Genomic DNA, 23,892 nt, shown 5'->3' with positions numbered 1-23,892 from the left:
CATTTTTGAAAACTTGAAATCTGCCTCCTCCGCCACACCCCAAAGGAGATCACTCATCACCTTCTCTCATCCCATACAGTCTAGGAAACCATTTATCTTACATCTTCAGCTGAGCTTGGTGAGGCATTTCTCTGCTTGGATGTAATGCAATAACTTCTAAACACTACATCACATCCATTTCAAAAGTTCAGGGAATGCTCTAGGACTCAGTGGGAAGAATCCTATTCATTTGGGGGGAAATTGGAATACTAGAAAGGGGCAAGTGGGGCCGCACGGACAGAACCCCCTTCAAGCACCTCTGCAATTGTCTGTAGATCAAAGAACTGGCTGATGGCACCAAGTACAGTAATACTTTCCAGTGTAACAATACCCCCATTTCATCTCTGCCCATCCTCCCAATGGACTTTAACATGTTGACACACTGAATGACTTATCTCCCGGACAGAATGAAGATAAATAATAATGGTGAAGGACGGTGGGGCACACAGCACCCCTAGCTTGAGAGTGTTGTTGGGGGCGGGGGTTTGCAGAGAGTCCCTGATATAGAAGGGGATGGTAGGGGGCACACAGAGGGAGCATGTGGGGTATACAAGGAGCCCCTGTTGTGTGCAATGAAGTAACAAAGTGTGTAGCCCCCTAGTCTAGGACTCTTTATTTTCATTTACATCACATCTCCGTTCCCCCCCCCCCCCCCCCCCCCCCCCCCCCCCCCGGCATCCTTTGTTTCTCCAGTGGAGTTGGGATTAGCCTATCCCACTTGTGCATACTTGCTTTGGTGAGCAAAAATACATTCGTATTGGTCAGACTCTGGAACAAAGGGCCCTAAGAACAATAATCAGGCTCTCTAAGCACTGAACCGGTCTAACCCGTTTCATTGTTTTCCCCTGTGGCTGTTCACCTCTGCCAAACCTTGCCAATGTACTAGCCTCCATTCTTCCTGCAACCTACTGAACTAATGCTTAAGGAGATCATGCTTAGGTATTGGGATTATTAAATAAATATATTGCTATTCATTTACACAACACTTAGCAAACATCAGTCAATCTTGCTAATTCTTACAACTGAGTGTAATGTTTATTTCCACTAATAGTCCTGTTGCAATGGTTGCAGTGGGACTATACTCTGTGATCAGATCTATGATCAGTAATAAGAATTTTCAAGCCATCAGATTCATAAATAAGACTTATTTCCTTCCCCCAAGAGCCTAGAATGGAAGGACTCAGACCTGCCTCCCCCCCCCCAAATAAAAAAAATAAAAAATTGTGAGGACTGCTCATGTGAGTATAGTTACTTGTCTTTGTTAGGGTTCTTAGATGCTAAATAATTACTCTTCTTACACAGTAGTTTCACTTGGCTCCCAAGTTCCATGATGGCAGGTGTATCAAAATGCCTAGATGGATGATGAGCACCAGTGCCAGCCCCCGTACATGGAAGCAACCCTGAATTTATTTTTTCTGACACTGGATCTGGTGAGGGTGACTTTGACTAGCTTGTAATGGAGGGGGGAATCATTAATACTTTCTTATGACTGACTGCTATTTATTTAACTCTGGTTAAACACCTTTTGAGGTTCTCTACATTTTGGTGTGATGTGGCAACAAAAAGGTAATACAACTTACAAGAAAGGGCTCAGAAGTGTCCAAGGAAGTAGCTGCTAGCAGCATAAGGATTCAGAGGTGCCTGCTTATGAGTGTTCTAGCCGTATTCATTATTTGGCTCACACTACGTGCAGGCTCTTCATTGCAAGATGTGATCTCCTTCCATGTCGCCCTGTAGTTGACTTTGAAGATTTACCTGTATTTAAATCGGTGAGATTCCAAGAAGCCTTTGAAACATACTGGGGATGCTGTAGTTTCTTTGGTTTCAGGCTAATAATTTAAGAGGCACCTGTAGTGTTAGGTTATCTTCTTGTCTTTTTATGAATTGTAGCTGGCTATGAAAGGATGAAAAAAATATAGAGGGTGAAATCCTGGCTCCATTGAAGGCAATGGTCAAACTCCCGTTTTATCTGGAGTACCTTCTCAGGCATTTCTTTAAAAAATGGCATAGTAGAAATACATTTTTCACATTTTCTAAATTGCATAGCCCAGGAATGGGTAGGCTCCCACAGGGATGTTTGGAGGGCTTTTAACCCATGGAGGGGATAGCTGTTTTTTTGTTTGTTTGGTCTGTAAATCCCTCATGTTTCTAAACTTCCTAGGACTGTCATGGAGTCCAGTGACCTTTGGGGCACCTCTGTGATAAAATATTGCCAAGTAAAATCACGTTACCTCCTCTAGATGAAGGTCAAGAAGACTCTGGGGCATATTCTGGTAGAGTTTTCAAAGCAACAGTAGGATTTAGAAAAGTTGCCTGATTTTTATTCTGTTGGACCATCGTGGAGAGCAATTTTTAGGCTTAATCAAGTGTTTTGCAACATGGAAAGAGCTGGGTGCTATATGATTGGATCTCATTCTCTATGCAAATGCAATATTCTGGTGCATGCAGGTGTTATAATTCAGATATCATGGGAGATTATGCCCTCTGAGTACTCTGGTGGCTTTGCTCACCTGACGTATGTTGTAAACGCCTTCCTTAAGGCCAGTTTCTGTCACCACTGTTCACATTGAGTAACACTGTACACTGTGAGTAATCCCATTGAACTCAATGGGGCTATTCACCAAGTGTTAATTGGCATGAGTAAGAGAGGCAGAATGTAGCCCTTAGATTGTAAACTTTGCTTGGAAGAGGACACATCTTTGTATGTGGTGTGTACAGCCCCTGGCACAATCAACGTTTGCTCCTCATTGCAACAGCAACCAGATGGTCCAGTGTAAACACTGAATATTCGTTAGAGTAATAGCTTGCAGTTTTGACCCAGGGTCTCAGACAATGATAGTAATAATACAAGGAATTCACAGCATTTTACAAAGATAGGAATCAATCTGCACTTTGTACCACTGGGGAAAGATTAAACAACTTAACCAAGATCACACAGGAAGTTAATGACAAAGCCAGGATTACATCCCAAATCTCCAAAGTCTCAGGGCAGGGGTACACTGAAAAAGCTGCAATGGTTAGTGCTTTAGTGAAGACGCTACTATGCTGATGGGAGAGCTTCTCCTGTCGGCGTAGTTAATCCACCCCTGCGAGAGGCGGAAGCTTTGTTGACAGGAGAAGCTCTCCCGTCAACATAGCGCTGTCTACCCGGGGGGCTATAACTGCTTCACTCAGGGGTGTGGAGTTTTCCCACCCTTGAGAGACATAGTTATACTGATATAAGTTTGTACTGAAGAGCTGTCCTCAGTCCTATTCAATAAATAGATCTGTCCTCAGTCCTAGTCAATAAATAGACCATGCTGCCTCTCATGTATATTTAATCACCTTTTAGAAGATCACTTTCCCGTAGACAATGGTCTGTCCCCACTCTTTTGAGTGGATTTGCAAGTTAAGCTCTAAATTAAACTCCTGTTTGCTTCCTACTTCATGGTTCAGTGTTACATTTATTAATTTAACAAAACTGTACTTGTCCAGAGTTACTTAAATTTAGGACGTCAAAGTGCTTTACCAGTGTCAATGAATGAAGTTTCAGAGTCGCCCCTGGGAAGCAAGTAAGTATCCGCAAAACAGAGTGGCAGATAAGTTATGTCAGTGTGTGGCAGAGCTGGGAATAAAACCCAAATTTCATAACTTTTAGTCCTAGTTGCCCATTTTCTGCTAAGTTATTAAAATTATTTGGGAATCAGAATGTCCAACCCAGGTAAGCACATCCCTGCCTGGATGCTACATGGCACAGAAACTGCCTGTTCGCCTTCCTGCTTCAGCTTGGAAAGGGTTACAGCTGGAAATGTCTGTATTAGCCTCAGGAAAACATGAATTGGTATTAGTGAGCGAAGAAAGAATGGGAATCCGGGCTTGCAAGCTGCTTCGTATTTCTCATTGCTGATTTTTCCCTCCGATGTTTTGGGAGGTGCTTGCACCCAGCTGACATTTCTGAGCCTTTCTGAGGTGGAGAGCAGTCTGTGTGTGCTGTATCATTAACGAAGGGGAGGGGGGGTCGGGTAGGGAAACAACCTTAGTTTGTAGCCCTTTCTTTCTGCCTCCTCCACGTTCTCCTCCTCTCACTGCCTTTAGCCAGCCAGCTGCTCCTGCAGAGTGAGTGTGTGTGTGTGGTGTGTGTGTGTGCGTGCGCGCAACATGGAGGGAGGGACTAGAGCTGCTGCTGCTTTTACCACTATCTAGACAGCTGCTTCCATTGCAGGGACGCTAGGAACTGGAAGCAATCTTGATGAATCCAAAAGGTCAGTACTATCAATAAATCACCGAAAGAGATATGGTCCTGAAAGAAGCTTTTTTTTTTTTTTTTTTTAACCGTCATCTCATAAAAAGAATATTAAGCTGATACCTTAGCTGCTGCAAGGAACAGAATCGTTTCACGCTGTCTTAGCCAGCAATGAATGTCTAATAAAAAATTAGAGCATGACAGTGTTTTTTAAAAAAATCAAGCATGTCATTATCACTTAAATAATGCAAGTTCCTTTAAAAATATAGAGGGAGAGCCTAAATTTAAGACTATACAGATTTTAAGTTATAGGATATTGGTATGGAAGAAGGGTAAATTATGTCCTGCAGTCAGATTTTATTATAGATTATACTAGCATATAAAAAGTAGTCGGGTATAATAATTTGGTATTTCTTCATACCTCACCCTTTATATGATAGTCTCTTGTGAAGCTTTTTCCAGTAAAATTGGTATCAAATGTAAGTATTAGTGTCATTGAAACTTGCATTTATTTAATCTAAAAATGAAATGTTTTGTGTGATGCTATCTTAAATAGGATAAAATACATAATCCTTACCATGGCTGCATTAAAAGAGCAATAAGTCGTTGGTGTTCTCCGTGTACTTTTAATGCTTTTCGTGGTTAACTAACTGCCATTGCCACTGTATGGAAACCAGCTTTGGAGGTCCAGGTTATCATGTAGTTAAAATTCTTGTGGAATGAGGCAGTGCTGATTATCTTCAGGGCAAATCTTCTCCTTCACCCTTGGCTTTATACAGTGGCTGATATGAAATAAGCCTATAGCTGTTCCAGTCCAATTGGGCTTTTGTACTTCTGGGCTAAGAGCACAAAAATATTTTCTTGCGGAGAAAGAGGGGTGGAAAGGCAGTTTAATTTAAAACTTGCCTTCTCTGGCACGGCTGTCACCTCCTACCTGGTTTGCAGATTGTTTTGCAAAACCAAAAGTTATTTACGAACATAGCTCCAGGAAGCAGAAGACTGACTCTCCTATTTCAATGTATGATGCATATAAATTAAGTTTCTAGCTATTTTATGCTGACTCCACCCACTTTTGTTTACACAGCCGTAGGGGTGCGGTGGATAATTCCTACTAGTGTTGCAAAGGAACCCAAATAAACCCAGATTTCTTTGAATTTGTTTTCTCATAGGTTTTTTTTTTGTTTTTGCCCTAAGGGAACTGTTAATGTGGTCTCCATACAGTATTTGAACCATCCAGGAACTGAAATACCATGAGATGATTGGATGTTGTATAACATTGGCCCCCTTATAGGCTCCCTTATTCACTTAAATAGAAAAGCCTGGCAAAAACCTAAACACAAATACCTGAGATAAAAATACTAGAACCCACACACTTCCTAATTTCCACTGGCCATGCAATAATAAATATGCAGTACTTTACATATTCCAGGTTGCTGTGCCCACGCCAATGTGCAGGGCTTTGTGAATAGGAATGTCATGGGATTTTCTTGTTTGGTGTGAATTCCTTAGGAAATGCACATGTTGGGTGCATAGGTTTGTGTACTAAATGAGGCGGCCATTGTTTGCAAGCAGATAACAGTGTTATGTTACAATATACTGTTTCCATTGCTTAAGAATGTGGTTATTTGCTGGAGAACTGTTTTTCCTTCTAGAGAATGTGCAGCATTCATCTAAATGGATTCCAAATTTCAGGGTTGTCTATAGGTCAAATCTGTTTTAATTCCAGGAGTGCTAGCCTTTTTTCCCCTCTGTTGTGCAAATAGTCCAAGATATGATGGAATTAGCGTTCTTGGCCCCTCAGTATCCTGCTTTTCAGAGCATAGGTAAAAATCTGCATTGATTTTTGGTCAGGATTCAATTTGAAAGGATTTATGGGAATATTTTTAACTTTTTGCTCTGCCCATCCTGTGCTTCCGACACTGACATCTTGTTTTGCTGTAGTGTTTGTCAGGGAATTCTGATCATTGGTACAGAGATGCGATGCTAAATAGTGCAAACTCAAGGCCTAATCCTCCCTGGCCTTACTTGGCCAAAAAAACCCAAAACCCTCCTCCTTGCACGAGTCAGACCTGCAGGATTGGGTCCAGACCTAGAAATCGTTTTGAATATTTTCTTTCTTTTGGGTGTAAACTTGGTGCTGGTGAGAGTGGAACAGCTATTAAAAGACGGACCAAACGTAGTGCAGGCAGTGATTGCCCAAGTTACTCTCTTGCAACAAAGCAGTATGCTTTATTTCTGACTTGCAACACCTCACACTAATGCCAGTCTTTGGCATTTCATGTTATATATGTGTAGGGTTACCATATTTCAATCCTGCGAAAAGAGGACACTCCACGGGGCCCCGGCCCCGCCCCAACTCCGCCCCCAGGGTGACCGGGGGGGGAGGGGGAAAGGCGGCAGAGCAAAACAAAAAAACAAAAAGCCAACCCCCCCCCCCATTCCTCCTCCCTCCGCAAGCGCTGGAGGGAGGCCCGGGAGACGCAGGGGGAGCGCAGGACCCGGGTGAGTGTGAGTCCGGCCTGGCCTCGAGCAGGCAGGACTCGGGCGGTACCTGGAGGGAGAGTAGGGGGGCAGCCTGCGGGACCAGGCGGCGGCTGTTCGTTCTCCCCACCTGGGCAGCTGGACTCGGGAGCAGCCGCTGCTGCAGCTCCTACTGCTGCGGGGGGAGGAAGTGGCCATGGCGCTTGGTGGCTGCGGCTCTGGCGCCCGGGCCTGAACCCCCCGAGCCCAGGCCTGTTGCGGGGACCCAGCAGCACGCACGCTGCGCCCAGCCCCTGGCCAGTTGCGTCTGGGCTGGCTGCCCAGCTGGTGCTGCAATCCCGCAGCGGCCCGGGGTGGAGTCATCGGCAGCCCAGCCCCTTTTGTTCCCCTGCGGGACCTGAGCGGGACGGGGGGGCTGCGGCCTGCTGCCCCCATTCCGGGGCTGCCCACAGGATTGCACCAACTGGGTCCCCGCAGCAGGCCCGGGCTCAGGGGGTTCACGCCCTGGGCGCCAGAGCCGCAGCCGCAGAGCGCCACATGCTTGGCGCTTCCCCCCGCGGCAGTGGGAGCTGCAGCAGCGGCTGCTCCCGAGTCCGGCTGCCCAGCTGGGGAGAACGAACAGCTGCCGCCTGGCCCCGGAAAGTTGGGAGCGGGGAAGCGGTCCCCTTACCATGCTTCCCTATTTTCCCGGACATGTCCGGCTTTTTGGAAATTCCTCCCGGACGGAGATTTTAAAGGAAGGTATAAATCTCCAAGCTTTCACCTATTTTTGCACCCAGTTTTACAGCACTTGTATCACAAAAGGAAATTTCTTCCTGACCCCAGCTAACGATAGGTTTAAAGCCATGAGGCTTGATAGCTCTTGTGCCTTTTTTCTAGCTAGTGAGAGCAGATGCTATTCTTATTCATAGGTCTGTAATCCTTGTTTTAAATCTTACTAAACCATTTGCTTCAATATCCTGCAGTAGTGAGTTCCATGGGTTAATTATAGGTTTGTACTAAACTATTGCCCTTCAGCTGTTTTAAATTTATTGTTAAAATATCAAAGGCCCTCTTGTTCCTGCATTGTAAATAGGAGTGACTGCCTGGCGAGCCTTGTCTACTATCCATTAATTTTGGTATCTATAACTATTATTATTATTATTGATTTATGTAGTATACAGTGCATTGCAAACACAGATTAGAACTCTACCCTGAATGGTTTATAATCTGATACAGACAAAACCTGATGTGGGAAAGAAGTTCAGGTAATGGGGTGTGTGTGTGTGTGTGTGTGTGTGTAAACTATTGTGAAGGAGAGCAGGACAGGATGGATTCCTAATAGAGGTGGAGTTTAAAAATGTATATATATAATAGAGCTGTTTGGGACATTAACTTTTCCTCCATGAAAAATTTGACAAAAACAAGAATTCCAGTGAAAATGATGTTTTTACATTGTTTTGGTTGGGAAGCTAAAAACAGAATTCTTCAGTTGTTGAAAATAAAAAAAATAATAACTATTCCCCTAATTTTTGGCAACAAACATTTTGTTTTGGCCAATCAAGCTAAAATTTTGGTTTTCCTGAAAATTTTCACCTTACTGGTTAAAACATCATTTTTTGGGTGCCAAAACCCCAAAACTTTGACAATGTTTCAGTTTTCAACAAGTACCTGCCAAAATAATCTCAAGTGGTCGTTTCCTGCTGATAATACCATGTTAAGAAAATAGAGATGTTCTGTTGCAAAAACTTTTCCAAAGAAAATTGTCAACCAACTTTAATAGTTGAAGGAGAGAGGGAGACCACTTGGCTTACAGGAAGTGAGAGGCTGCCTCAAATGTAGTGCGCAGGGAAGGTTCAGAACTGAGAGTGGAAGAGAGATGTAAGGAGAGAGGACTAGGAGGAATGTAAGGAGCAGAAGGGTAAATAGGAGGCGGCAAGATCAGAGGTGCAAGGAGGTGGTGAAGGAGCTATTGGAAAGTAAGGTGACTGGGGTGTCGAGCGGGTTAGTGAGAAGCAGGAAGAAGTAGGCAAGGGTGAGCTAGAAAAGGAGGACGTCACAATAATGAGGGTGAGAAATTACCAAGGCCCGTGCAGAGGATTGAGCTGCTGGGACAGAGCGGAAAGGACACATCTTACTGGTAATAGATATAGGCAGAAGTAACAGAGCATGGCAAGAGACGTGGGAGAAGGGTAAAAAGTCTGAACTCTGCTTCTCCAGTGAACATCACAGTTTAGAGTTTGGTTGCAGTTAAGTCCAGTTCATTACTTTTCTTTGTGCCTTTTAAACAGGCCTTGAGTTGTGCTGGGATGCTGTTTCGGCACTTTTTTGGGATCCACAACAGTGTTCTGGTATAGTCACTTACCGGAAGTGTGTTCCAACACTTTTTTTTTTTAGGACAGGAGCACTGGTTTTAAAATTATATAATGGGGCTGGCTATCCTGAAAGGTAGCTGAGAACCGATCGAAGACTTATCTTTCTGTGTACTGCTTTCTTTCCTCTTCCTCTTCCCCTTCCAGTCTGTCATTTGCCTTTCTTGTTGGGAAGGAGCAGTAAAATGGCATTGCTCAGAGACACCACTGCAGCTTTTCTTTTAAGCAGACACTTGCCCTGTATTTGATCTGTAATACTGTGTCCCTTTCAGAAAGCTGAGGGCAGAAGGTACTAAATAGAGGGAGGTGGTTGTCCTGGTTGGCAACAGAACATCCAGCAGACTAAGATCTCCATTCAGCCAGTTGGGCCCAGAATAGCATGTAGTTGCATGATCTGTGTTGTATTATCATCTTGGTTTCCCCTTTGACATACCAGGATAGAGAATTGCGTAGTCCTGCTCTCTTGATAGAGAGCACTCTTGTTCTGAAGAATTCCTTTTTATTAAGCAGCATGGTTGGGTAAACTTGTGAAGCATCCTGAAGATGAGTGTGCATTACTGCTTGTTGGATTATATGCATTTACAAGTACTGTAGGTTCAGTTGAATACTCCCTGGAGGATTAAAATCTCTGGCTAATCAAATTTAGAGAAGGAAATTAAACCTTTTAACATGACACTTGTCATAACATTAAAAAACGAAAAAGCCCTCTTTACGGCAGCATGCTGATTGTTTCACATCGCATTTTGTTTTTTAATTAAGACAATTCAAGCTGGAGGCAATTTTACCTGGGTGATCTCAAATCTTCCTTTGCTTTTGCTGAGATAAGATGATGGCTTAGATGGACTCTGAGCGCTCTCGCTCGCGTTCTCACACATAAAACATTAGCGATTTAGTTTCTCTTAGCAAGTGAATTTAGTGCAGTGTCTAACCGCACTGGAATATACCGCTCTGTGATGGAGCCAGCTCTGTTTCGTGATTGTCCATTTGATCTGAATCTCTGGGTGCAGCTTTTTTTTCGTAAACTTGAATGTGACATACTAATGGACTCCAGCAACATGTTTCCTTTTTTTCATTATTTATTATACAGTAATTTTCCTACTCACAATGCTGCTGAACAGTCAGTGATTTTTCAACCCCCCCCCCCGCCAACGGCTTATAAATTAGTGCTAAAAACCTTGCTCAGGACTGGAATGTAGCGGATGAGATTTGAGCCCTGAAGCAATTAAAAAAAACCACTAACACACAAAATTGTTTCAATTTCTGGTGGCATTTCTTCAATTGTGAAGAATTGAAGAAGTGGTTTTTCAAAGGAGGAAATGCATATGGTATCGAAGGTAAAAAATAAGGAGGGGAATTACTGGTGTTCACAACTTTGTGTAGAAGTTTATTTACTACATACTGTGGGCGACTTTTTTTTTTTAAAGGGGCTTACCCCAGCATCTAACTTTTATATTTTCTTGGCTTAAAAAACTTCATTCATCAGTAATGAGTGGGAAAACTTTACCTGATAAATGAAGGGAGTCATGGGCTTATGTGATTGCAGAGCCATTGGCTATTATCTTTGAAAACTCGTGGCGATTGGGGGGAGGTCCCGGACGATTGGAAAAAGGCAAATATAGTGCCCATCTTTAAAAAAGGGAAGTTCCCACCTGGGGAACTACAAACCGGTCAGCCTCACCTCAGTCCCTGGAAAAATCATGGAGCAGGTCCTCAAGGAAACCATTTTGAAGCACTTGGAGGCGAGGAAGGTGATGAGGAACAGTCAACATGGATTCACCAAGGGCAAGTCATGCCTGACCAACCTGGTTGCCTTCTATGATGACATAACTGGCTCTATAGATATGGGGAAAGTGGTGGACGTGATAAAAGCTTTGCTAAAGTCAAGATATGATATGGTCTTCCACAGTATTCTTGCCAGCAAGTTAAAAAAGTATGGATTGGATGAATGGACTATAAGGTGGATAGAAAGCTGGCTAGATTGTCAGGCTCAATGGGTAGTGATCAACGGCTTGATGTCTAGTTGGTAGCTGGTATCAAGTGGAGTACCCCAGGGGTCGGTCCTGGGGCTGGTTTTATTCAAAATCTTTATTAAACTGAATGATGGGATGGATTGCATCCTCAGCAAGTTCACAGATGACACTAAGCTGGGGGGAGAGGTAGATACGCTGGAGGGTGGGGGATAGGGTCCAGAGTGACCTAGACAAATTGGAGGATTGGACCAAAAGAAATCTGATGAGATTCAACAAGGACAAGTGCAGAGTCCTGCACTTAGGACAGAAGAATTCCATGCACCGTTACAGGCTGGGGACCGACTGGCTAAGCAGCAGTTCTGCAGAAAAGGACCTGGGGATTACAGTGGATGAGAATCTGGATATGAGTCAGCAGTGTGCCCTTGTTGCCAAAAAAGCTAACGGCATATTGGGCTGCATTAGTAGGAGCATTGCCAGCAGATCGAGGGAAGTGATTATTCCCCTCTATTAGTCGGCATTGGTGAGGCCACATCTGGAATACTGCTTCCAGTTTTGGGCCCCCACTACGGAAAGAATGTGGACAAATTGGAGAGAGTCCAGCAGAGGGCAACGCAATCAGGGGGCTGGGGCACATGACTTATGAGGAGAGGCTGAGGGACCTGGGCTTATTTAGTCTGCGGAAGAGAAGAGAGAGGGGGGATTTGATAGCAGCCTTCCAACTACCTGAAGGGGGGTTCCAAAGAGATGGATCTCGGCTGTTCTCAGTGGTGACAGATGACAGAACCAAGCAGCAATGGTCTCAAGTTGCAGTGGGGGAGGTCTAGGTTGGATATTAGGAAACACTATTTCACTAGGAGGGTGGTGAATCACTGGAATGGGTTACCTAGGGAGGTGGTGGAATCTCCATCCTTAAAGGTTTTTAAGGCCTGGCTTGACAAAGCCCTGGCTGGGATGATTTAGTTGGTTTTGGTCCTGCTTTGAGCAGTGGGTTGAACTGGAATCAATGACCTCCTGAGGTCTTTTCTAACCCTAATTTTCTATGATTCTATGAAATATTTCACAGCCCTGAGGGGTGTAGCTAGATCAATCTAAGTTTTAGTGTAGAATAGCCAGACACAATAGATTGGAGCCCCCCAAGCAGGGTCCGGGGTTAGCATCTTGGTAGAAATACCAGCACTTTTCCTTTTCTAGCAGATAGATGTGGTAGAGGACAGCTGGTGTTATCCCTTGGCTGCTTGGTGGCTGCTTCCCCGCCCTTCTCTTTTGTGTCTTCTGAGTAGTGAGGTTGGTCTACACTTAAGTTAGTTCAACGTAGTTACAGTGCTTGGGGAATTGAAAAATCCACCCCCCTGCGTGTTGTAGCTGTGCCAACATAGTCCCCAATGTAGATGCAGTTAGGCAGAGGGAAGAAGGCTTCCGTGGGCCAAACTACTATGGCTTGGGGAAGTGGAGTTCCCACAGCAATGGAGAAACCCCTTCAGTCGCTGTAGCCTGTGTCTACTGGGTTACAGTGGCATAACTGTGCCGCCCATAGTGTAGACCTGGCCTGCTAAATTGAGTGTGTCTGCAAAATGTCTCAAGTACCAGAGCTGTCAGCCTGATTAGTGAGTATAGGTAGATGTCTAAATTATATTTTCCTTTGCTTATAAAATACATCCATGATCGATGGATTGTGCGTGCAAACTGGAGGCTGTATTTAAAAAAAAAAAAAAAAGCCGTATGTAATTTTTGAAATGAATGCTGTACCCTGTTCAGTGGTCACGGTGAGGCAATGTTGTGTGTTCCCATGGTTTCTTGAACCAGTTCCTGGTAGCTTCTTTGAGACATTACTACGGTACATATTTGGAGAAATTCTGAACATTTCTTTGTCAGACCTATTTGTATGCCTGTCATTAGCTCCCAGCCTGCTTTATTTAAGGTGCTGATGTTCTGCTTTTTAATTAGTTTCCCTCAATTCCCCAGTGAGGTATTTCCTTTTGAGAAAATGGCAGTTAGCCATGTCTTAAGTGGCACCTGGTAGCTGGGTGAAGCTCATGCTTCATGGATAGTGGATAGGGAGACTTGTACTTAGGGCTTGTCTACACTTAAAACACTGTAGCGCTTCAGCGTAGACGCTATCTACGCTGACAGGAGAGTTTCTGCCGTTGGTGTAGGTAATCCGCCTCCCCAAGAGGTGGTAGGTAGGTCAATGGGAGGATTAGGTTGGTTTAACCACATCGTTCAATGGTGTGGATTTTTCACACCCGTGAGAGTGAAGTAGTTATACCAGGCTAATTTGCTAATGTAGACCAGGCCTTAGTGGGAATCATTTCAAATAACTCCATGTATGGACACTATTATTCTGCAGTGAAGGTACCTTGTTCTTGTTAAGTGTAACCCCTTTGAAAGTTAAATTAGTGGTTAAGCTTAACAGGAACAAGGCGTTGTTATTTTGGAATAAGAGTGTCTACACATGGATTTATTCAGGAATAGCTTGTTCCTGAAGAGCTCTAGACAAGCCCCGACTGCAGCTGAGTTTACTGCATCAGACATCCACAGACTGACCTTGGTTGTTATCCCTTTAACAATCTTTTCTGTTGGCCTTGCTACCTAGAAATTTCACTCAAGTCATTTTAAAGATAGAATCAAGTTATTTCTGCATAGGACTAGAATTTAAAAATCTGAAGTTTAATTTCTTCAGTGTTCCATTTTTCAATACAGAATGAAATCCCTCTTTACTCTCCCGCACCCCAAATTTGACGGACTCTCTCATCTCTCGTGGTCACTGATTTTAAACTTACATGGATGAAAAGTTCTATTTGCAGGCAACTTGGTAACAAAGCTAAGTTTTAATCCATTATTTGGAACTGCACTTAGTAATTGTATACTAAAATATTTTTTACAATTAAAACATTAATTTTTTTCTTGTATATGGATTTTATTTCAGTATGAAATACATACTCAGAACTCTGCAAGTTAAGCAAAATGGCTGTTTTCTGTTACAAACTGTTATTTGTCTTATGGTCACGCCTAAAGGCACCGACTGATGTCATTGGGTTAGATATGTGTAGTGAGTTATAGTTCCTGCCCTGAAGAACTTACAGTCCAAATAGACAAGTCACTGAGTGAGAGAAAGGAAGTATCAATATCTCCATTTTACAGATGAGTAACTGAAGCACAGAGAGATTGTAACTTGCCCAGGATCATAGAGGAAGTTTGTGGCAGAACTGGGAACTGTACCCAGATATCCTGAGTCCCAGTCCTGTGCCTTAATTGCAAAACCATCCTTCCTATATATTTGACCAGATTTGGATCTCCATTACACCCATATACACTTAATCCGGTGTCACTCCACTAACTTCAATAGGTATTCTGTGTGCTGGGCACCTCTTAAAAACCAGATCATCTTTAGGTGTCAATATCTGAAATTTTGACCTGGCAGGACAGGTGGAATTCTAAAACTCCAGGCCCATCATCTACCATGATGGTTTTTAAAATTCCCTTCAAGGGATATAAAACTCAGTTTCTTGAGCATGAGTGTTCCATTGTGGGCTTATTTTTTGGCAAGGGGGTTTTGGTGCAAAGATAATTATTATCTGAATTATTTTCAGATGAGTCAACATGCCATAGGGTTTAGTGTGGGAATGTATCGCTAACCACACTTAGAACAAACAAACAAATAACTAAATGATGGAAAATAATAATAATTACAATCCCCCCCAAAACAGTGGCAATGGAGTAGCTTGAGAACCTTTTGGCTGCCTGTTCTGCATGAAAGAAAATATATATAGCCATGCCAGCTGGAAGGCAGCTGCTCTTCAAATCTGGCACCATGTTCTGGGTCACGTCAAAGTACGTATTGTCGCTGCAGTCCACTCTGATCATCTGGTGCACTGCAAGGCAGTTTTCAGTGGAGGTTTTACACGGGTAGAAACTGGCATGACTCCAGTTGTGTGTCCTTTTTTTGGTCAGTTCTGGGCTTGTTTTGTGGAAAATTAAATTTTTCTGTGAAGCAACATGTGGGTCCAAAAAGCACCTAAGTGGGAAAACATACCCTGAATCTCTGAAGTTGAAACAGATGGAGATTATTTGAATCCAGCAGTGGGAGAATCTGTTTTTAGACATTAATGGTGATTCCAATTCCACCAAAGTCTGTGGCCCACTATTGCTCAGTTACCCTAAGTTGATTCCTACCATCCAGCAGGCAGAAGTTGACTAGCACTGCTATGAAGGATTTGTCATGTCTTAGTGATTTTTCTGTTCAATGATTGCAGATGAAAGGTACTATATAAACACAACCTTAATTAATTTCGTTAGCAACCGCTTTTTAAGACAGGACATGATGTTACGTTGGGAAATTCCACTTGCATGCATCTTAAATATTTTTTGCTTCCTTCAGTCGGTACTAACTAGGTCACAAATACGCTTAGGTTCTAAAATGATTTTTATCCGTGATGCTAAATTGCCAGGTGTTTCATAAAAGCCTGAGATCGAAATTGGCCTGATAAATCAATATTTTGTTTTCCTGTGGTTTGATTCTTCATGCTTAGCATGTCTTGAAAGATACCGTGGTACATATTTACAACAAACTGCTTCCATTCATTTTCAATTACCTGTTACTTTTTGTGTCAATGGAGGCTGTTGCTAAGCCTAGTTGAACGATCTGCTTATTTGTCTTTCTACTGTTTATCTTAGCAGCTTTGGTTCTCCATAAATTGGGGTTAATGAGTAGGGTGTCCTGAAAAGTAATACTACCAAACTGCCATCATGGATCAGATTGGAGGGGGGGAAGAACTGTAATATTGTGGTGGTAAATAATGATGTGTTTTACAGTTTTTATTTTCCTGACATTTGCTTTCGTGGCTGTTGCCCAGACCTTGGCCCTCTTTTCATGTACAAGTGTTGCACAGATGAATGAGATGCAGCCACGTGAAAGGGAAACAGGCCTCTCTTAAAACTGATGAAAAGATGTCAGACGCATGCATGCATACAATACCTTTTTAAGGACATATATATATATATATATATACACACACAAAATATGAGTGAATTGAAAGAGACAATACCCACGCGATTGACTTGTTTTCTCTCTCACTTGTGTGGAAGGGGAAGTGGAATTTTGAGTTTTGTTCAGTTAAAATAGTACAAGTACTTCAGATAATGCATTTTTTCTTGGCATGCCTGTGCAGGGGAATAACTTTAAAAGGTTGATATTGATTTGAGATTTACATCTAAATTGTGGTATACACTCAAAGCTTAGGTGCTTTTCATTTAATTTTCCTTGAATTTTGTGTGTTTGTTTTTGACTTCCTGGAGGTCTTAGTTTCCTTCCTGTATGTGCTGACACTGATCCCAGCACGTGCTAAAATGATGAAATTAAATGTGATACCAGCTTCCCTTCATTTGGGGGGAGGGAGGAGATAATTCATGATTTTATGCTGATTCACAATCCCATGCTGTGAGTAAAATGAGGATAATACTTATAGAGCCTGTCAGATAGCTGTGTAAAATGCTTTGGGATCCTCAGTAGAAGGGTCTGGGTAAGGCCAAAAAATGGCATCATTAAATGTTATTAACATGGCTAGACTAATTCTCATGAGTCAGAGACTATTCAAGGGACGATTTTAAAGGGATACAGTCCAGCTCTTTAATTCTGGACTCTCCATATTTCTCTCCAGTTGTAATTCCCAACCTGGGTATGCAGAAGTGTTGGCACTCAGTATTAGCCTAGTTTAGCTCCCATGGAAGTCAGTGAGAGTTTCCCCATTCTGTAGTTGCCTAAACATTCCTTTTAGGAAGGCAGCTGATTTGGTGGCTATGTGGGTTTTTTCCATCAACTCCAATGGGAGCAATTAGGTCAGTGGTGAATGCTTTTGAAAAATCCCATCTGTAGCATGTACACGTTGACTGGGAAGGCAAATATCCTCTTGGGGCTTCCCAACTGAGACTAAGGACTCTGTCTGTGCACAATGCCCCAAGAGACCAGCAGTCTCATCTGAAGTAAATGAGGGTCTCCCAAGGTCACTTTTCGTCTATAATATTGATGATCTCAGGCATTTAAAAAAAAAAAAAAGTTAGGATCCAAAAATCATTATATTATTATTTTTTATTTGTCTTCTGGTTTTTGAGTCTTTAGGGTGCATTTGGGACTCTCTCTCTCTTTTCCAGGAGCTGAGGCTTTTAGAAGAATGCCAAATATTGTGGGACTCACAATAAAATAATGAAATCCATCCCTTGGGACACAACAAATAAGATTAACAAGCTTGTTCCAGTTTTTATTTATATATATCTAAAATATTCTTTTTCTCTATAGTAGCCAGTGGAAGACAAGATGTTTCTTGGGCTAGTGCTCTAGGCTGTGCAAATTAGATTACGTATCAGATTACAGCTAACAAAATATTGACATTGGATATGGGATCGATTACAAATACCAATTGTGATTAAAAATATTTTGTTGAACACCAGCAGATGTTTACGCAGACTTTGAAATTAAAATATGGTTTGTTTTTTTAATCAAGTTGTTTTTCTTTATAAAATGAAGTTTCTGAAGAGTCTCCTATGGCCCACAAGGGAATACAAGATCATCCCATTTTTCTTTTCTTTCTCACACATACACATGTTGTTCTGGCATTGCGCTAGAAAATGCTTTACCATAGACAGAAATCTCCAGAAGCTGAAAGTCATACTGAGGGGTTGTCTACATATGGAAATAGCCCGAAATAGCTAGTGCCGATCCAAAGAAGAGCTGTGTGTAAGCTTGAAACGTGTATCTCTCACCAACAGAAGTTGGCCCAACAAAAGATATTACTTCACCCGCCATGTCTCTAGTTATCCCTCAGGAGCTCCCTGTGTGGACACTCTTATGCCACTTTTGGAAGGGGATTAAGTGCAAAAAGTCTCTCTTAGTGTGAAGTAAGCGTGTCCATATGAAGAGCTAGTGCAGAATACCTATTGCACTTTAAATTCACACCTTTGCCTATTTCACATAACTTCCCTGTGTAGACAAGCCGTAGGAAACTGCAAACTCCTAGTTAGTGGAAGAAAATGTTTATGCATCTACAGGCAGAATTTCACAAAATGGCATTGCATATTTGGGGTTTATGGAAAGAACTTCTTTGGCAGTTTACCCTGATGCTGAATTACTGATGGAATCCACACAACAACCAGACCAGCCACCTTCCTGACAAGAAAGACTAGGAATATTGCAAATAATGAACAGATGTTGCTGGCTGTACGTGGCTGGTTAAAACAAAACCCTTTGGAAATTATGGGTTTGTTCATTCACCTATTCATTCTTTGGAGCCTGAGTTAAACAGTAGTGCACACTGCACTAAGGTTTGTTTAAAGTCGCAGGATTTTTATTGACCCAATACACACTTGTATAAAATAAATAATATTGAAATGCAAAGTTGAAGAAAACCAATGAGGAGACTGCTCAACCATGTTGAGCAACAACCCAGGTGCAATGGGGGTTCCCAGGTGCATGCGCTAGACTTTCATTTGCAGAGAGATTGGATTAATTTATGCACCCTGATATCACTATGAACAGAAGTTGAAGGGGTTGCAAACATCCTGCCCGTCCCATACTGCTAAATGAGGGTGGGGAGTTTCAGATAGATGGGAGCAAAGTAGCGGCAGGGTCCCGATAATGAGAACTCTTTAAATAGCATATACATCCTCCTGAAGTGCGTGCCTCATTATCGGTCAGCACTAGGGGGAACCAGTATTATGGGCAGGTGCAGGAACGTGCTGCTTCGCAATTTGCTGAGGGTCAGAAAGCCCTTGAGCTGTAATAATGTGCCCCCAGATCACATACAAGGAGCTTGAATGCAAGAGTTGGGATGTGTGACAAGTGCACCCTTGGGGAAATGTCTGTTTTATTTTTTCCTCTGTCTCTCAGCGCTGTTGCGAAGGTGCTGATATGTAGATACCATGGTGATGTGTGTAGTGTAAATGTGTAGAACAGAACAGGAAATATGGGTTTTATAAATCATTTTCTGTGCCCTCCTCAGTGCTGTTGTAATAGGGAATTATCTGCCAGTTATTTATTATACACCTAGAAGAGTCACTTGGCAATAGTGGGTTTAATATACAATATATATTCCATAAAGATCTAAACATAATGCTTACTTGGAACATTCATTTATGGTGCTAATCCTGAAGGAAGCAGGTAAACATTGTTTAGGACATTTATTTTTTAATCTGGTATATACACTGCACCAGAACATATACAGTTCTAACTGTCTTATCGATCAAATGTATCTACTTCCATGCTCACTATTATCATATCCGAGCACCTACTGGTCTTGGGACCAAGCTTTTTTGGAACACCGAGACTCTCTGCTCTATGGCTATTTCAAAGGAACCCTAGTTCAGGGTTGTGGCTCAGATTGTACAATGCTGGATGCAGTATATGAACCTAAATTGAATAGAGTAGAAAAATTAGTGTGGCAAAGGGCCCTTGATGGAATTGTAATGAGCCTCGGAACCTAACAGACCTATTTTTGATATTCAATTAGGATTGTCCCTGTAAGAGCGCAGTGGGTGGGCGAGGTAATGTGGCTTGACTAGTGCATGGTGTAGACTAGATCATCATGGTGGTCCCTTCTGGCCTTAAAGTCTGAGTCTGCAATAAAAATAATACATTAGCACCTTCCATCCTAAAAGTTGCTTACAAATAGTAATAAATTGAACTTCCCAAGATCCCTGTGCGCCAGTAGGCAAGGAGCAATATCCTTACTTTACCGATGAGGGTACTGAGGTACATATTGGTTTAGGCCAGTATTTTCACAATTGTCCACTCATTTTGGGTGCCCTAGTTTTTAAATGCCTATTTTTAGACACCTGTGGCCCAAATCTGAAGCAGTCAAAATGGAAGACACTTGTGAAAACTTTGGCCTAAGTCACTTGACCAAAGTAACATGGTGAGTTGGTTGCAGAGCTGATAATTTTGAGCACCACTCCCATGCTTTGTTCGGTTGATCTTGCTTCTTTCTTAGTAATACTTTGTATTTCCTTACAGTAGAACTTACTGTGCTCAGTAGAAAAATAAAATTATATCATTTTAATTAGCACATCCAGAGGCTTCTATATTTATTATAAAACAAGACCGGGTAGAAAGTACTAATTATACACTGTAATGGTAATGGAAGGCAGTATCAATCTTTGTCCAACTAGGAGGCAAGATATTATGCCAAGAAAAGAAAATGTGCTTCTTGACTAAACTTGCTCTCCCCTGTAGGGTTTTCATAATTTGGTGATGAGACGGCTGCAGATGACATAAAAGTGCAGGATGGTATTGTTCACTTATTCCTTAAAGAGAAAAGTAAAGCGGAACAGGGTGTTGTTAATGAAGTTGGAGGCCTTTTTAAATTTTGCTCGAAAAGCTTTTAAAATTAGCCTTGAGAATCCTAGGAAATTCATGCTAATTAACGCTGAGAGTTCTCTTGCAAAACTTGTCACTAAATCTTGCGTTTAATGTAAGAATCTGTGGATAATTATCTGATTAACATGATAAATTGCAGAGATTAGATAAGAACAGAGTAATAGCATCTTCATTCATGTTCCATTTGGCCTTAAAGGAAAGCTGCAGCAGATAGCTCAATATTTTTAAAATAAGAACGGAACTGTTAAACTTGAGTTTTCAAAACAGGTGTTTTTTTTTTTTTTTTTTTTTTAAATACTTGTCATAGGGACAGATTGTTCTTTTGGGTGGAAAGACCCAGATAGGAGATAGAATCTACACATGAGTTTCCTGTCACCTCTGCTTAGGCTGAGAGCACCTTATTCTGTGAATTAAAATCACGGGAAATATTCATGCAGGTAAGTACTATTCAGAAAGAGTTGAGGATGACCGACTCATCCTCTCTCAATGGGATTCTGTCACTGACTTTCTAACAGGTTATTCTCTGTGTGTATGTGCATAGGAGTGAACAGGGTGGGGAGGGGGAGATCTCTGTCAGACAGTCAGAGATACAGTCCCGGATGATAGGTTGCTAGATTTTAAGGCCAAAGGGAGGCATTATGGTTGTCTGGTCTGACCTCCTGCAATAACACAGCCTGAAGAATCTCACCCAATAATTTTTCACCAGGCTGAAGTGCCTTTTGGGGAGATCCAATTTGCTGGAGGCCTAGGCTATCTGCTTAACTGGGCCACGCAGCCTGAGCTTCCTCTGTGCATAGCTGTCCCCAGGCTCTCTAAAGGGAAGGAGAGTCCATAACATAGAAAGAGGGTGTGCATAAATAGATACAGCCACTTGCCCATGTGAACCCTAGCACGCCCTTCCCGCCGAGTGTTCTGCATGGGGGATGATTTGGGAATGGTGGTATGTTCCTCTTCTTTGCATGCTGGGACAGAGCTGCACAGGAAGGTCCCCAATGAAACAATCTGGTCTACGGTACTAGTAGCTCCATTCAGTGGTGTTTGCAGTATCTCAGGGTGGCAGTTTGCAGTGGAGGAGATGTCACCTGAGTGGTCCAGCTTTGTATTTCCCTGCAGGAGACCCTGTTTCCTGATGCATGGGGGAAGTGAGACTATTCAAGACTCATTAGAATCCTTTGGAAATCAGCCATTTCAGAGTTGTTTCTTTTTCAAAGATAACTTTCAAACAAGATATTACAATAACCGTTAAAAAACCAACCAAACAAAAAAACACCCCCCAAACCAAACAAACAAAACAACCAGTGAGTTAAAATTTACCTTAAAAACTACAACTTTGAGACCATGTCTACATTAGGGAAATTTTCTAAATGTTTCCCACCCTTGCTAACATCTTGCTAGCACGAATTTAGATAAGTCACTGGTTACCTGCACCGTTTTAAGCACAAAGTCACTTGATATACTCTGTGCCTTTAACGCTGCTCAGTGTTAAAAAATACTGATTCACAGGTATGTAGGGGGTCCCAATAATGCTAACACAGAGGAGTAGAATAACAATCTTCACTATGAGAAATGTTTAGACTATGGGTATAACTTTCAAACGGGACTCAGACATATAGAAATGTAAGTTCCATTGACTTTCAGTGAAAGCTAGGTCTTAAATGCCTCGATGCTTTTTGAAAATGAGGACTTAACATAAGAATGGCCATACCTGGTCAGACCAATAGTCCCATCTAGCCCAGTATCATGTCTTCCAACAGTGGCCAATGCCAGGTGCCCCAGAACAGGCAATCATTGAGTGATCCATCCCCTCGTCTACTCCAGCTTCTTGGAGCCAGAGGCTAGGGACACCCAGAGCATAGGGATGCATCCCTGACCATCTGGGCTAATAGCCATTGATGGATCTATACTCCATTAGCTTATCTAGTTCTTTTTTGTACCCTGTTATAGCTTAGGACTTCACAACATCTCCTGGCAACTTAATCTTCTAAGGGCATTTCTTCACCACCTGCCTGGATTGGTGGGTAGAAATCGATCTCTCGGGGATCGATTTATCGTGTCTCATCTAAACGCGATAAATCGATCCCTGAATCGACGCACGTACTCCACCTCGTCAGGAGGAGTAAGCGGCGTCGATGGGGGAGCCGCAGCGGTCGATTTGCCGCCGTCCTCACAGCGGGGTAAGTTGAACAGGATACTTCGACATAGCGTAGCTGAAGTTTGCGTATCTTACATCCTCTCCCTCCCCCCCAGTGTAGACCACCCCTCAGTTACTTGGGTACAATTTTCAAAGGTTCCTAGTGCCTTAGTGTAAACAGGGCTTGAAATAATTACATTGATTTCTAATGGATCTTGAATTTCCTCTGTCAGCCTGATGCCCTCCCCTTTGGTTATTAATTTTTTTTTTGGTTGTATTTCAGGCTCTTCATTTTTCTCTAGAGCGGTTTTCCTCTCTTTTGTAATCAGATTTAGTGTTTAGAATCTCTTTTCTATTACACTAGAGTTTTTCCTTTGACTGGCTTGAGATCTGCTGACAGGATGAGCTTTCTTTTCATAGCATTATGGTAATGGGGCGAACAATTCAGGGAATGAGTGGCAGTTGACTCACTTTCCAGGAGATTTTGTTGGCTGTTTGGCTGCTTTGTAAGCATTATTCTTAGCAGAAATCTTTTGCAAGTGCTGTCTATCGTGCGTTATATTTCCACTTTCTATCACTTCATTTCACTATCTTTTTAACTTTTCTTTTTTAAGCTCTTATTTTTGGTGGAGTTGAATAAGCACAGCTTTTTTTTTTTTTTTAACCTTTTCAGGTTAAGCCATTACAGCTCCTCTGACCCTTTTTAGGTTTTAAAAAACAAAATAAAATAAAAAAAACAGATTTGTGCCGTAAAATTCTTATTTTATGCCCTTTGCCAGATCACTCAGCTGTTTTTATACTTTGTTCATAAAGGCATTTTATGACCGACAATGTGACTTGGGACAATTAACAGTTTGCAGTGAAATATTCCAGCCTCTGGATTGGACAGAAATAGTAGCTTCACTTAGTCATTGTGGGAAAACAGTTGAATTGCTATATGCTACTCTTCAGACAGCTCTCTGTTTGCAACAACCTTTCCCTCTCGCCTCTCATTATTTTTTGCAGGCTGCCACCTAAGGGAAAATTTGCACCTCTGCATTACGTCAGTGCTGCTCTTGTGTGCAATCAGATTATCAGCATGAAGTTGAAAGAGAGGAGTTATTGGTCAAATCTTGTGAAAAGGAGACTGCTCTACGTGAGAGAGAAGGGAGTGTTCTTTAATGGTAATAAGGAAAGGACTCCTGGGTTCCTTCTATTCCAGACTCTGACTCGGCGTGGGGGAAGGGGAGGGTTAAATCATTTAATCTCTTCTTGTGCAGCATTCTCCCCCTCCACCCCCCGTCTACACTACCGCGGTAAGTCAACCTACATTACGCAACTCCAGCCAGGTGAAT

The 23,892-nt window shown here is 42.3% G+C and overlaps 1 protein-coding gene across 1 annotated transcript in view; it reads left to right on the top strand.

Annotated features, from left to right (window-relative positions):
• Positions 1–4,197: 4,197 nt before the first annotated feature.
• The window catches only part of ARHGAP32 (Rho GTPase activating protein 32), a 267,273-nt gene continuing 247,578 nt past the window's right edge, over positions 4,198–23,892 (top strand). Inside the window, exon 1 of the mRNA XM_034754531.1 lies at positions 4,198–4,280. The gene's annotated coding sequence lies outside the window, so the exon portion shown is untranslated. The remainder of the gene's footprint in view (positions 4,281–23,892) is intronic.

This window comes from Trachemys scripta, chromosome 21 (assembly GCF_013100865.1).
Source record: "Trachemys scripta elegans isolate TJP31775 chromosome 21, CAS_Tse_1.0, whole genome shotgun sequence".
In the NCBI taxonomy this organism is placed as follows: domain Eukaryota; kingdom Metazoa; phylum Chordata; order Testudines; family Emydidae; genus Trachemys; species Trachemys scripta.
Note: the sequence above shows the minus strand (reverse complement) of the source record. Positions and strands in the feature narration are given on the sequence as shown.